Source organism: Ornithorhynchus anatinus, chromosome 10 (genome assembly GCF_004115215.2).
Source record: "Ornithorhynchus anatinus isolate Pmale09 chromosome 10, mOrnAna1.pri.v4, whole genome shotgun sequence".
NCBI lineage: Eukaryota > Metazoa > Chordata > Mammalia > Monotremata > Ornithorhynchidae > Ornithorhynchus > Ornithorhynchus anatinus.
The window spans coordinates 56,263,753-56,273,833 of record NC_041737.1 but is presented as its reverse complement, the minus strand read 5'-3'; positions in this window follow the sequence as shown (position 1 = coordinate 56,273,833).

Below are 10,081 nucleotides of genomic sequence, written 5' to 3'. Positions count from 1 at the left end.
GCCCTCACTATGGCTCTGGATTTTTCCGTCTCTGGCCATCTGTTTCTCGTTTTTATTTGTTTTAGTGTCTGCCTCCCCTTCTAGACTGTAATCTCGTTATGGACAGGAACAGGTCTACTTATTCTGTTTTATTCTACCAAGCATTTAGTACAGTGCTCTGCACAGAGTAAGCGTTCAGTAAGTACGATTGATTGCTATGCCTCGGTTTCACTTTCTACCCCTTTGGGTCTCTGTCTCTCTAGGACTCCATCTCTCTGACTCTCCCCTTTCTCCTCTCTTGCTCTCCTTCCCCTCACCCCCAGTCAATTAAGCGGTTAAAAAATAATCAGTCAACAGTATTTATTGAGCACTTACTGAATGCAGAGCACCGATAGCCTAGACACCATCCATGCCTTCATGGAAGTTAACAATCCACGTTCTCTTCATTCCTTCCTCCCCTCTTTGTCTCAAGACTCAGGGTGTGTTGATTCAGCTCAGGGGTTCCACTGGGTCAGCTCTGGTCACTAAGAGGGTCGGGTCAGATGGTTGTGGGGCGGGGGGCTCCTTCCAGTATGCTTTTCCTGGGGGTGGGTACTGTAAACTCATTACGAGCAGGGAATGTGTCTGCTAATTCTGTTCTATTGTACTCTCCCAAGTGCTTAATACAGCGCTCTGCACATCATAAATGCTCAACAAATATGAGTGATTGATTAGCGTGGGGGTGGGAAGGAGAAGAGAAGGAGGAGGACTGGCTGCAGAGAGAAATCACTGTCTCCAGAGAGAGTGTGGATGGTGCAGGGTGAGCTGTCTCCACTCTGAGCAGCAAAGACCTTCATTCTGCAGATGGTGGAAGCTTCCAGGGGAAACGGGCCCTGCCAAACTCAACCACGTCAGCCTCTGCCTCGGCGGGCACCAAGACACCGATGCACAGATAGGTATGGCCAAGGAGACTCCTGAAAATCGGTTTCTAAGAGAAAGACCGAGGGGGAGAAGGAATCAGAACCGACACAGGCAGAATGGAGGAGGGGGAAGAGACTTGGAGGCAGACGGAGAGAGCCAGAGAGTGAGAGAAAGGTGGAGTGGGAAAAAGGCAGAGAGAGGAAAGAGAGACAGAATCAGAGATAGAGAGCAAGTTATATAATAATAATAATAAATATTAATTGTAGTATTTGTTCATCACTTACTATATGCCAGGCACCATATTAAAAGCTTGGGTGGTACAAGCAAATTGGGTTGGACACAGTCCCTGTCCCACATGGGGTTCACAGTTTTATCCCCCTTTTTCCGGATGAGGTAACTGAGGCCCAGAGAAGTGAAGTGACTTGCCCGAGGTGACACGGCGGACAAGTGGCAGAGCCAGGATTAGAACCCAGGTCCTGCTGACTCCCAGGCCCGTCCTCTATCCACTAAAGACAGAAAGAAACAGAGAGAGGTACATCGAGTAACCATTTCGTTCGTTCAGTCCTATTTATTGAGCCCTTACCGTGCGCAAACCAACAGTGAGAGAATAACAGAAAGAGAGGGGAGAGAGACAGAGAGAGAGAGAGAGACAAACCCACAGAGATGCTGAGACAGGGAGCAAGAGAGACATTCCTGTTATTATTCTTATTTAGCCAAACCTCAATCTGCTGGCCCAGAGCCCAAGTCTCACCGCATCCTGCCGCCACCTTCAGCCTGTAGGCTTCCTTCCCACAACACTTTCCTTCCCCCTGCGTCAATCAGTCAACAGGTCTGCACAGGACACCCAGTGGAGGTGGGGCCGGCTCTCTCTGAGGCACTCAGAGAGCCCCCGCACCTGACGGGTGGACAGGGCGGCCTAGTGGAAAGAGCACAGGCCTGGGAGGCGAAGAATGTGGGTTCTAATCCCGGCTCTGCTATGTGTCTGCTGGGTGATGTTGGGTAAGTCACTTCACTTCTCTGGCCCTCTGTTCCCTCATCTGGAAAATGGGGATTAAGACCGTGAACCCCATGTGGGACAGGGGCTGTGTCCAACCTAATTACCTTGTATCTATCCCAGCCCTTAGCACAGTACTTGGCACATAGTAAGCTCTTAACAAATATCACAATTATTATTATTATTATTGGGGCAGACATCCCTCCCCAGTTCCTCCCACCCAAATGGACAGATAGATCCCCCAAGTAGTGTCTATTACACTCCCCCCTTCAAAATCTCTTTGAAGGCACACTTCCTCCAAGAGGCCTTCCCTGACTAAGCCCTCTCTTCCTCTCTCCCCTCTCCTTTCTGCATCACCCTGACTTGCTCCCTTTATTCATCATCTCCCAACCCCACAGCATTTATGTATGTAACCGGAATTTATTTCTTGATATTGTCTGTCTCCCCCTCTTGACTGTAAGCTTGTTGTGGGCAGGGAATGTGTCTGCTTATTGTTGTACTTTCCCAAGTGCTTAGTACAGTGTTCTGCACACATTAAGGGCTCAATAAATACGAATGATATGTTGGTATTGATGGAAGGGAGAATTGGGAGGGGGAAAGTGGGAAAGACTTCCTGGAGGAAGCAGGGGCGGCAGGTAATAATAATGGCATTTGTTAAGCGCTTACTATGCGCCAAGCACTGTTCTAAGCACTGGATAGGAGGAGGGAGAGAGCAGAGGGAGAGATACACGCTCACCATTGATGTTACTACTGCTCTCCCCCACTCCCCACCCTCCACTTCCCCAGTTTCCCAGTCCCACAGACCTAGGGAAGTCAGTCAGGCAAATGTATTTATTGAGCGCTTACTCTGTGCAGAGCGCTGGGCCACGGGGAAGAGCTGGGGGTGTTGGGGATGATGGGGGTAGAGGCTGGGTGGAGGGGAAACTGGTGGCTTCGATGGACACAGGTTATGAGTCAAGAAGGGGTTGGACAAGCAGCGTCAAGGAAAGTGGGCCTAGGGAAGGGCCGAGCCCACCACACCCTGCTGTCAAGAAGGGTTTAAATTTCTGACTCTCCGCTCTCCTTGTCTCCCCTTTCTCTGCATCTTCCCTCAGAGTCTCCCAGGGTCAGCTAAACTATAAAATTCTGGAGGGCCGAGTTTGTGTCTCCTTATTTTTGTCTCTTGGAGAAGCAGTGTGGCTTCTCAGAGAACTGGTCTCAGAGTCAGAAGGTCATGGGCTCTGCCACTTGTCTGCTGTGTCTCCTCGGGCAAGTCTCTTCACTTCTCTGTGCCTCAGTTCCCTCATCTGTAAACTGGGGATTAAGGCTGCGAGCCTCTGTGGGACAGAGACTGTATCCAGCCTAATTAGCTTGTGTCTACCCCAGCTCTTAGTACAGTGCCTAGCACATAGTAAGCACTTTAAAAATATCATTTTTTTGAAAAGATGCACATCAGCCCTTTTCCTTCTCCCTCCTATTTGGAATTCATTTTAGTTTCTGTCTCTTCTATGAAAATGTAAACTCTCTGTAGCGGCTTCTCTACCAACTTTATTGGATTCTCTTGAGGCTTTAATACAACACTCAGCACCCGATAGGTGCTCAAGGAATAATACTGATTTGCTATATATAAATCAAATGATACTTCCCCTCTAGACTGTAAACTCCTCGTGGGCAGGGAACATGTACCAACCCTGCTATATTTTACTCTCCCAAGCACTTAAGACAGTGCTCTCTACATCACAGTAAATGCTCAATAAATACCCCTGCTTAATTAATTTAATTGATAGGTGGGGGCCAGTCTGGAGGCAGGGGAGGGATGAGATGACTTTCCTGCAGGTCTGGGAGTGTAAATTTTTTAAGAGGGAGAGAGAGAAGCACAGAGAGGTTTCCTATAGGTCACAGCAGTGGGAAGATTGGAATCCAGGGCCCTGATACCTCAGAACCAACCGCCCCCCACCACCACCACCCCAACACACACACATACACAACCTTGGACAACTTTGTTTACTTTCTGCCTTCAGCTTCCATTAGGGCAGCGAAGCGGCTCGGTTTCACTTCCTGCTCCTCGGGAGGGACCAGAATTTGGGCCTGGGGCCTTGGCGAGGGAGGGGGCAGAGGAGGGAGAGGTGCGGAGGGGAAGGGCAGCTGCTGGTTTGGTGTTTCCAGATCAAATGCCAACCCAGCTCCGCCCGATCCGTCCGCTGGGAGGGCTGGGGGACGTGAATCGATCGATCAGAGGTATTTATTGAGCGCTTACTGTGTGCAGAACACTATATTAAGCACTTGGGAGAGTACAGCAGAGGTGGTGCCCTCCCTCTCATCCCACTGTGCCCAAGTTAGCCAATCAGGGTAGAAGTGCCATCCCAGCCATTCCCCTGCCTGAGGGCAGGCTTGCATGTCAAGCAACCTGTCCAGATGGGGGACCTGGGATCTTTCTCGCGTCACATCTCCATGGGAGGAAAGAACTTCTCTACTGTGAGAAAAGCATGCCGTAGTGGGAGTCAAGAGGTCATGGGTTCTAATCCCGACTCCCCCACTTGTCTGCTGTGTGGTCTTGGGCAAGTCACTTCACTTCTCTGGGCCTCAGTAACCTCATCTGTAAAATGGGGGTTAAAACTGTCAGCCCCACATGGCACAGGGACTGTGTCCAACCTGATTTGCTTGTATCCGCCACAGTGCTTGGCACATAGGAAGCGCTTAACAAATACCACAATTATTTTTATCATCACCCCTATCAAATCAACCCATCGGTGGTACTGACTGAGCACTGCCTGTCCGCAGATCACTGTAGTAAGTAGTTGAAGAGGACAGAAGAGTTAGTAGAGAAGCAGCATGGCATAGTGGATAGAGCACGGGCCTGGGAGTCAAAAGCTCACAGGTTCTAATCCCGGCTCTGCCACCTGTCTGCTTTGTGGCCTTGGGCAAGTTGCTTCACTTCTCTGGGCCTCAGTTACCTCATCTGGAAAATAGGGATTGACACTGTTAGCCCCATGAGGGTCAGGGTCTGTGTCCAACCCAATTTGCCAATGTACCTGGCACAGAATAAGTGCTTAACAAATACCATAATTATAATTATCAGTAGTAGACATAATAATAATAATACTGATGGTATTTGTTAAGCGCTTACTATGTGCCAAGCACTCTTCTAAATGGTGATGATCCCTTCCCTCAAAGAGCTAACAGTCTCGGTTTACAAATCCCCCTTCTCATCATCCCTGAGTTTTCTATGTAGGCCTGTTTCTCCCTCCCTGGTGAGGAAGTCTTTCCTGAAGTCTATTATAAATCCATCCTGCTTCAGCCCCATCCACGGCACCAGCAACAGAGTAGATCCTGGACAAATACTGAAATCCCGATTGCGAGTTCTGGTTTCCTTCCCCCACCTACCCTGGAGCACTGATTTAGCACTTACTATGTACCAACCACTGTACTAAGAGGTGGAGTAGATAGAGTATATGAGATTAGACCCAGGAGCAGCATCGCCTAGTGGAAAGACCACAGGCCTGGGAGTCACAGGACTTGGGTTCTAATCTCAGCTCCACCACTGGTCTGCTGTGACCTTGGGTGAGTCACTTCACTTCTCTGGGCCTCAATTACCTCATCTGGAAAACTGAGATTAAGACTGTGAGCATCATGTGGGACAGTGGAATTGAAATAATAACAATAATGTTGGTATATGTTAAGAACTTACTCTGTGCAGAGCACTGTTCTAAGCGCTGGGGTAGATACAGGGTAATCAGGTTGTTCCACGTGAGGCTCACAGTCTTAATCCCCATTTTACAGATGAGGAAACTGAGGCACAGAGAAGTTAAGTGCCTTGCCCACAGTCACACAGCTGACAAGTGGCAGAGTCAGCATTCGAACCCATGACCTCTGACTCCCAAGCCCGGGCTCTTTCCACTGAGCCACGCTGCTTCTCCATGTTGGTATTTGCTAAGCGCTTACTATGTGCCGAGCACTGTTCTAAGTGCTAGACTGTACTTTCTACGTGCTTAGTTCAGTGCTCTGGACACAGTAAGTGCTCAATAAATACAATCGAATGAATGAATGGCAGGGTCTGTGTCCAACCTGATTACTTCGTATCTACCCCCGGGTTTAGTATAGTGCCTGGCACATTCATTCATCCGATCATAGTAAGCTCTTAACAAATGACCTTAAAGAAATTCCCGTCCCACAGTATATATAAGAGGAAGAACAGGTATTTAATCCTCATTCTACAGATGAGGAACCTGAAGCCCAATGCAGTTAAGTGACTAGCCCAAGGTCATACAACAGGCAAACGGTGAAGCTAAGGTCAGAACCCAGAACTTCTGTCTCCCAGACCTAGGCTTTTTCCCCTAGGCCAACCTGCTTCTCATATTTATATCTGCCCCCACCCTTCCACATCCTCCCTGGGCCCAAGTCCCTGCTGAGCCTCCTTAGCAGGATTACAATTAGCACCTTAATTACCGCTGTTAACCTGGGGCTGGTTCTGAGCTCCTGCAAGAGTGGAGGGTGGAGTGGGGTGACCAGGTGGGGTGTCTGGTTCCACGGAAGAGAAGCCACAGGGCTCAGCCTCCCTGTCCGCACCCAGTCATCCCCCTCTCCCGCCCAGTGGCCCGTAGGAATTGAGGCGTTCAAGCCACAAGAGAAGGGACCCTATAAACTCGCTGTGGGCAGGGAACGTTTTACCGACTCTGTGAAATCGCCTTGATTCTATTTATTTGCTATTGTTTTAATGAGATGTTCATCCCCTCGATTCTATTTATTGCCATTGTTCCTGTCTGTCCGTCTCCCCCGATTAGACTGTAAGCCCATCAAAGGGTAGGGACTGTCTCTATCTGTTACCGATTTGTTCATTCCAAGTGCTTAGTACAGTGCTCTGCACATAGTAAGCGCTCAATAAATACTATTGAATGAATGAATGAATGAATGAATGAATGAATGAAATAGTGTCCTCTCCCAGGGAAGCAGCATGGCCTAGTGGATAGAGCACGGGCCTGGAAGTCAGAAGGACCTGGGTTGGTAGACGCATTTCCTAATGGGGATTAAGACTGCGAGTCCCATGTGGGAAATGGACTATGTCCAAAGCGATTAGTTTAAGCAGCTCGGCTTAGTGGAAAGAGCACGGTTTTGGGAGTCAGAGGACGTAGGTTCTAATCCTGGCTCCGCCACTCGTCTGCTGTGTCACCTTGGGCAAGCCACTCAACTTCTCTGTGTCTCAGTTACCTCATCTGGAAAATGGGGAATAAGATTGTGAGCCCCATGTGAGACAATCTGCTTACCTTGTATCTACCCCAGTGATCAAAAAGTGCTTGGCGCATAGAAAGCATTTAACAAATACCATTATTATTAATATTACAGTGCCTGACACATAGTAATCACAACAAATACCATTAAAAAAGTGTTAAGTACAGTGCTCTGCTCACAGTAAGCCCTCAGTAAATATCAGTGATTGATTGATTGAACCAGGAGCCGTGTGGCCTAGTGGGAACCCGGGGTGGGGGTGGTCCCCACTCTGCCACTGTCTACTGTGTGGCCTTGGGTAAGTCGCTGAACCTCTCTGGGCCTCGTTTCCTCACCTAAATGGTAATAAGATACCTGCTCCTCCTCCCTTCCTCTTGGACTATGGGACAGGGACTTTGTCCAATCTGATTCTCTGGTTTCTACCTTAGTGCTCAGTGCAGGGCTTGGCACAGAATAAACACTGAATAAATGTGCCGTGAAAAGGCTGAGTCATCCAGTGACAAAAACAGAATGAGAGTCATGGAGGGGCAGGGAGAGACACCGAGGCCCAAAGGCAGAGATAAACCACTGGCCTTAAAGTTTGAACAAACACATAGGTCAGTTAGACCCCCCCATAGACCCCCTACCCTGTCCCCTGCCCCTCCCACACATCCTCATGTGAGGGGGCTGGCAACCCTCTATAAGATTAATGGTTTTTATTAGGCCCTTACTACGCACCAAGCATCATGCTAAGACCTGGGATCAATAATAATTATGATATTTCTTCAGTATCTACTATATGCCAAGCCCCGTACCAACTTCTGGGGTAGATACGAGATAATCAGGTTGGACACAGTCCCTGTCCCACATGGGGCTCACAGACTAAGTAGGAGGGAATAGGATTTAATTCCCATTTTGCAGGTGAGGAACTGAGGCCCAGAGAAGTGAAGTGACCTGCCCAAAGTCACACTGCAGACGAGTAGCAGAGCCGGGACTAGAACGCAGGTCCTCTGATTCCCAGGGCCAGGCTCTTTCTACTAGGCCACACTATTTCTCCAGTGAAAGATAATCAGGTCAGTCACAGTCTCTGTCCCGCACAGGATTCATACCCTAAGAAGGAGGGAGAACAGGTTCTTGGCCCTTACTGTACTGAGGAGGAATCTAAGACACAGAGAGGTGAAGGAACTTTTCCAAAGTCACACAGCAGGCCAGTGGCAGAGCCAGGGCTAGAATCCAGACCCCCTCCAACCCAGCCGGCACATTTCACTCCCTCTAATGCCAACCTTCTCACTATATCTCCATCTCGTCTTCTCTCACTATCGACCTCTTGCCCATGTTCTACCTCTGGCCCAGAACACTCTCCCTCTTCGTATCCAACAGATAATCACTCTCCCCACCTTCAAAGCCTTACTGAAGGCACATCTCCAAGAGGCCTTCCCTGACTAAGGCCTCATTTCCTCTTCTCTCATTCTTTTCTACGTCACCCTGATCTGCTCCCTTTATTCATCCCCCCTACCTCAGCCTCAAGACACTTATGTACATATCTGTAATTTATTTATTAATCTATCTATTTATATTAACCTCTGTCACCCCCTCTAGACGGTGAGCTCGTGGTGGGCAGGAATGTGTGTGCTGTTATATGTATTCTCCCAAGTGCTTAGTTCGGGCTTTGCACAGAGTAAGCTCTCAAAAATACGATTGAAAGAATGAATGAATATCCATAATTTATTTATTCCTATTAATGCCTGTCTCCTCTCTAGACTGTGAGCTCGCTGTGAGCAGGGACTGTGTCTACCAACTCTGTTTTATTGAGCTCTCCCAAGCGGTTACTACAGTGCTGTGCACACCGTGAGTGCTCAATAAATATGACTGAATGATTGATTGATTGATTGATTGATTGATTGAACCAGGTCTCTCAACTGCCAGCCTGTGTTCTTCTAGGTTAAGGAAGCCCTCCCCCTACTTGGGAATAGTCCCAGAGCCCTGAGGTCCACGGGTGACAAGAACTTCGCTTGACTTTGATCCTGTCTCTGATCCAACGCTCCTGTCAAGACCCACTCACCCCTCCTCTGCCATAATCCTGTTGTTCACGCAGGATTTAGATTATCATATTAATAGGCTGCTGCTTGTCCCAGCCTTACTTCCCTCAGTGACAGGAATAATAATAATTAGGAGCAGCTTAGCTGTCATACTCTCCGGGCGATTCCTTCCACATCTCTCCAAGAGAAGAGTTTTTGTTAAGAGTATTTGTTAAGCGTTTACTATGTGCCAGGCACCGTCCTAAGTACTGGGGTGGATACATGATAATGGAGTTGGACACAGTCCCCGATCTAAATAGGGCTCTCAGTCTTAATCCCCATTTTTCCGGATGAGGGAACTGAGGCCCAGAGAAGTGAAGTGACTTGCTCAGGGTCACACAACAGGCAAGCGGTGGAGGTGGGATTAGAAGCCACGTCCCCTGACTCCCAGGCCTGGGATCCATCCACTTGGTCATGCTGCTTCTCATTGCATTTCGATTTGTACCTTATTCACCCCTCCCTTGGCTCACAGCACTTAGGTACCTATCAGAAATTTATTTACATGAATCTCTGTCTCTCCCTCTACCCTGTGAGCTTTCTGTGAGCAGGGGATGTGTCCATTTGTTGTTATAGTGTACTCTCCCAAGTGTTTAGTATAGTGCTTTGCACCCAGTAAGTGCTCAATAAATATAATTGAATTAGCAGCCATGTTCCCTGCCCATAATTATCTTACAGACTAGAGGGATCTCCCTCCAGTTCCCCTCCGCCCCGGGCACTGGGGCTGAGGAAGGGGGGGCAGGAGGGGGTTCACCAGAGCGGCTAAGTAGTGGAATCGCAGCCAAGAGAGCAGAGGATTAACGGGGTGGCCCCCACCGCCAGTGGGATTAGGGAAAAGCGGGCGGGCGGTAGACGGGTGAAGCTGGGGTCAGGGAGGCTACAGGTCCGGCCCTGTCGGAGGACAGTCGGCTTTGCCCAAGTTGCAACCCCGGCTCCTCCCCACTCCTCCACC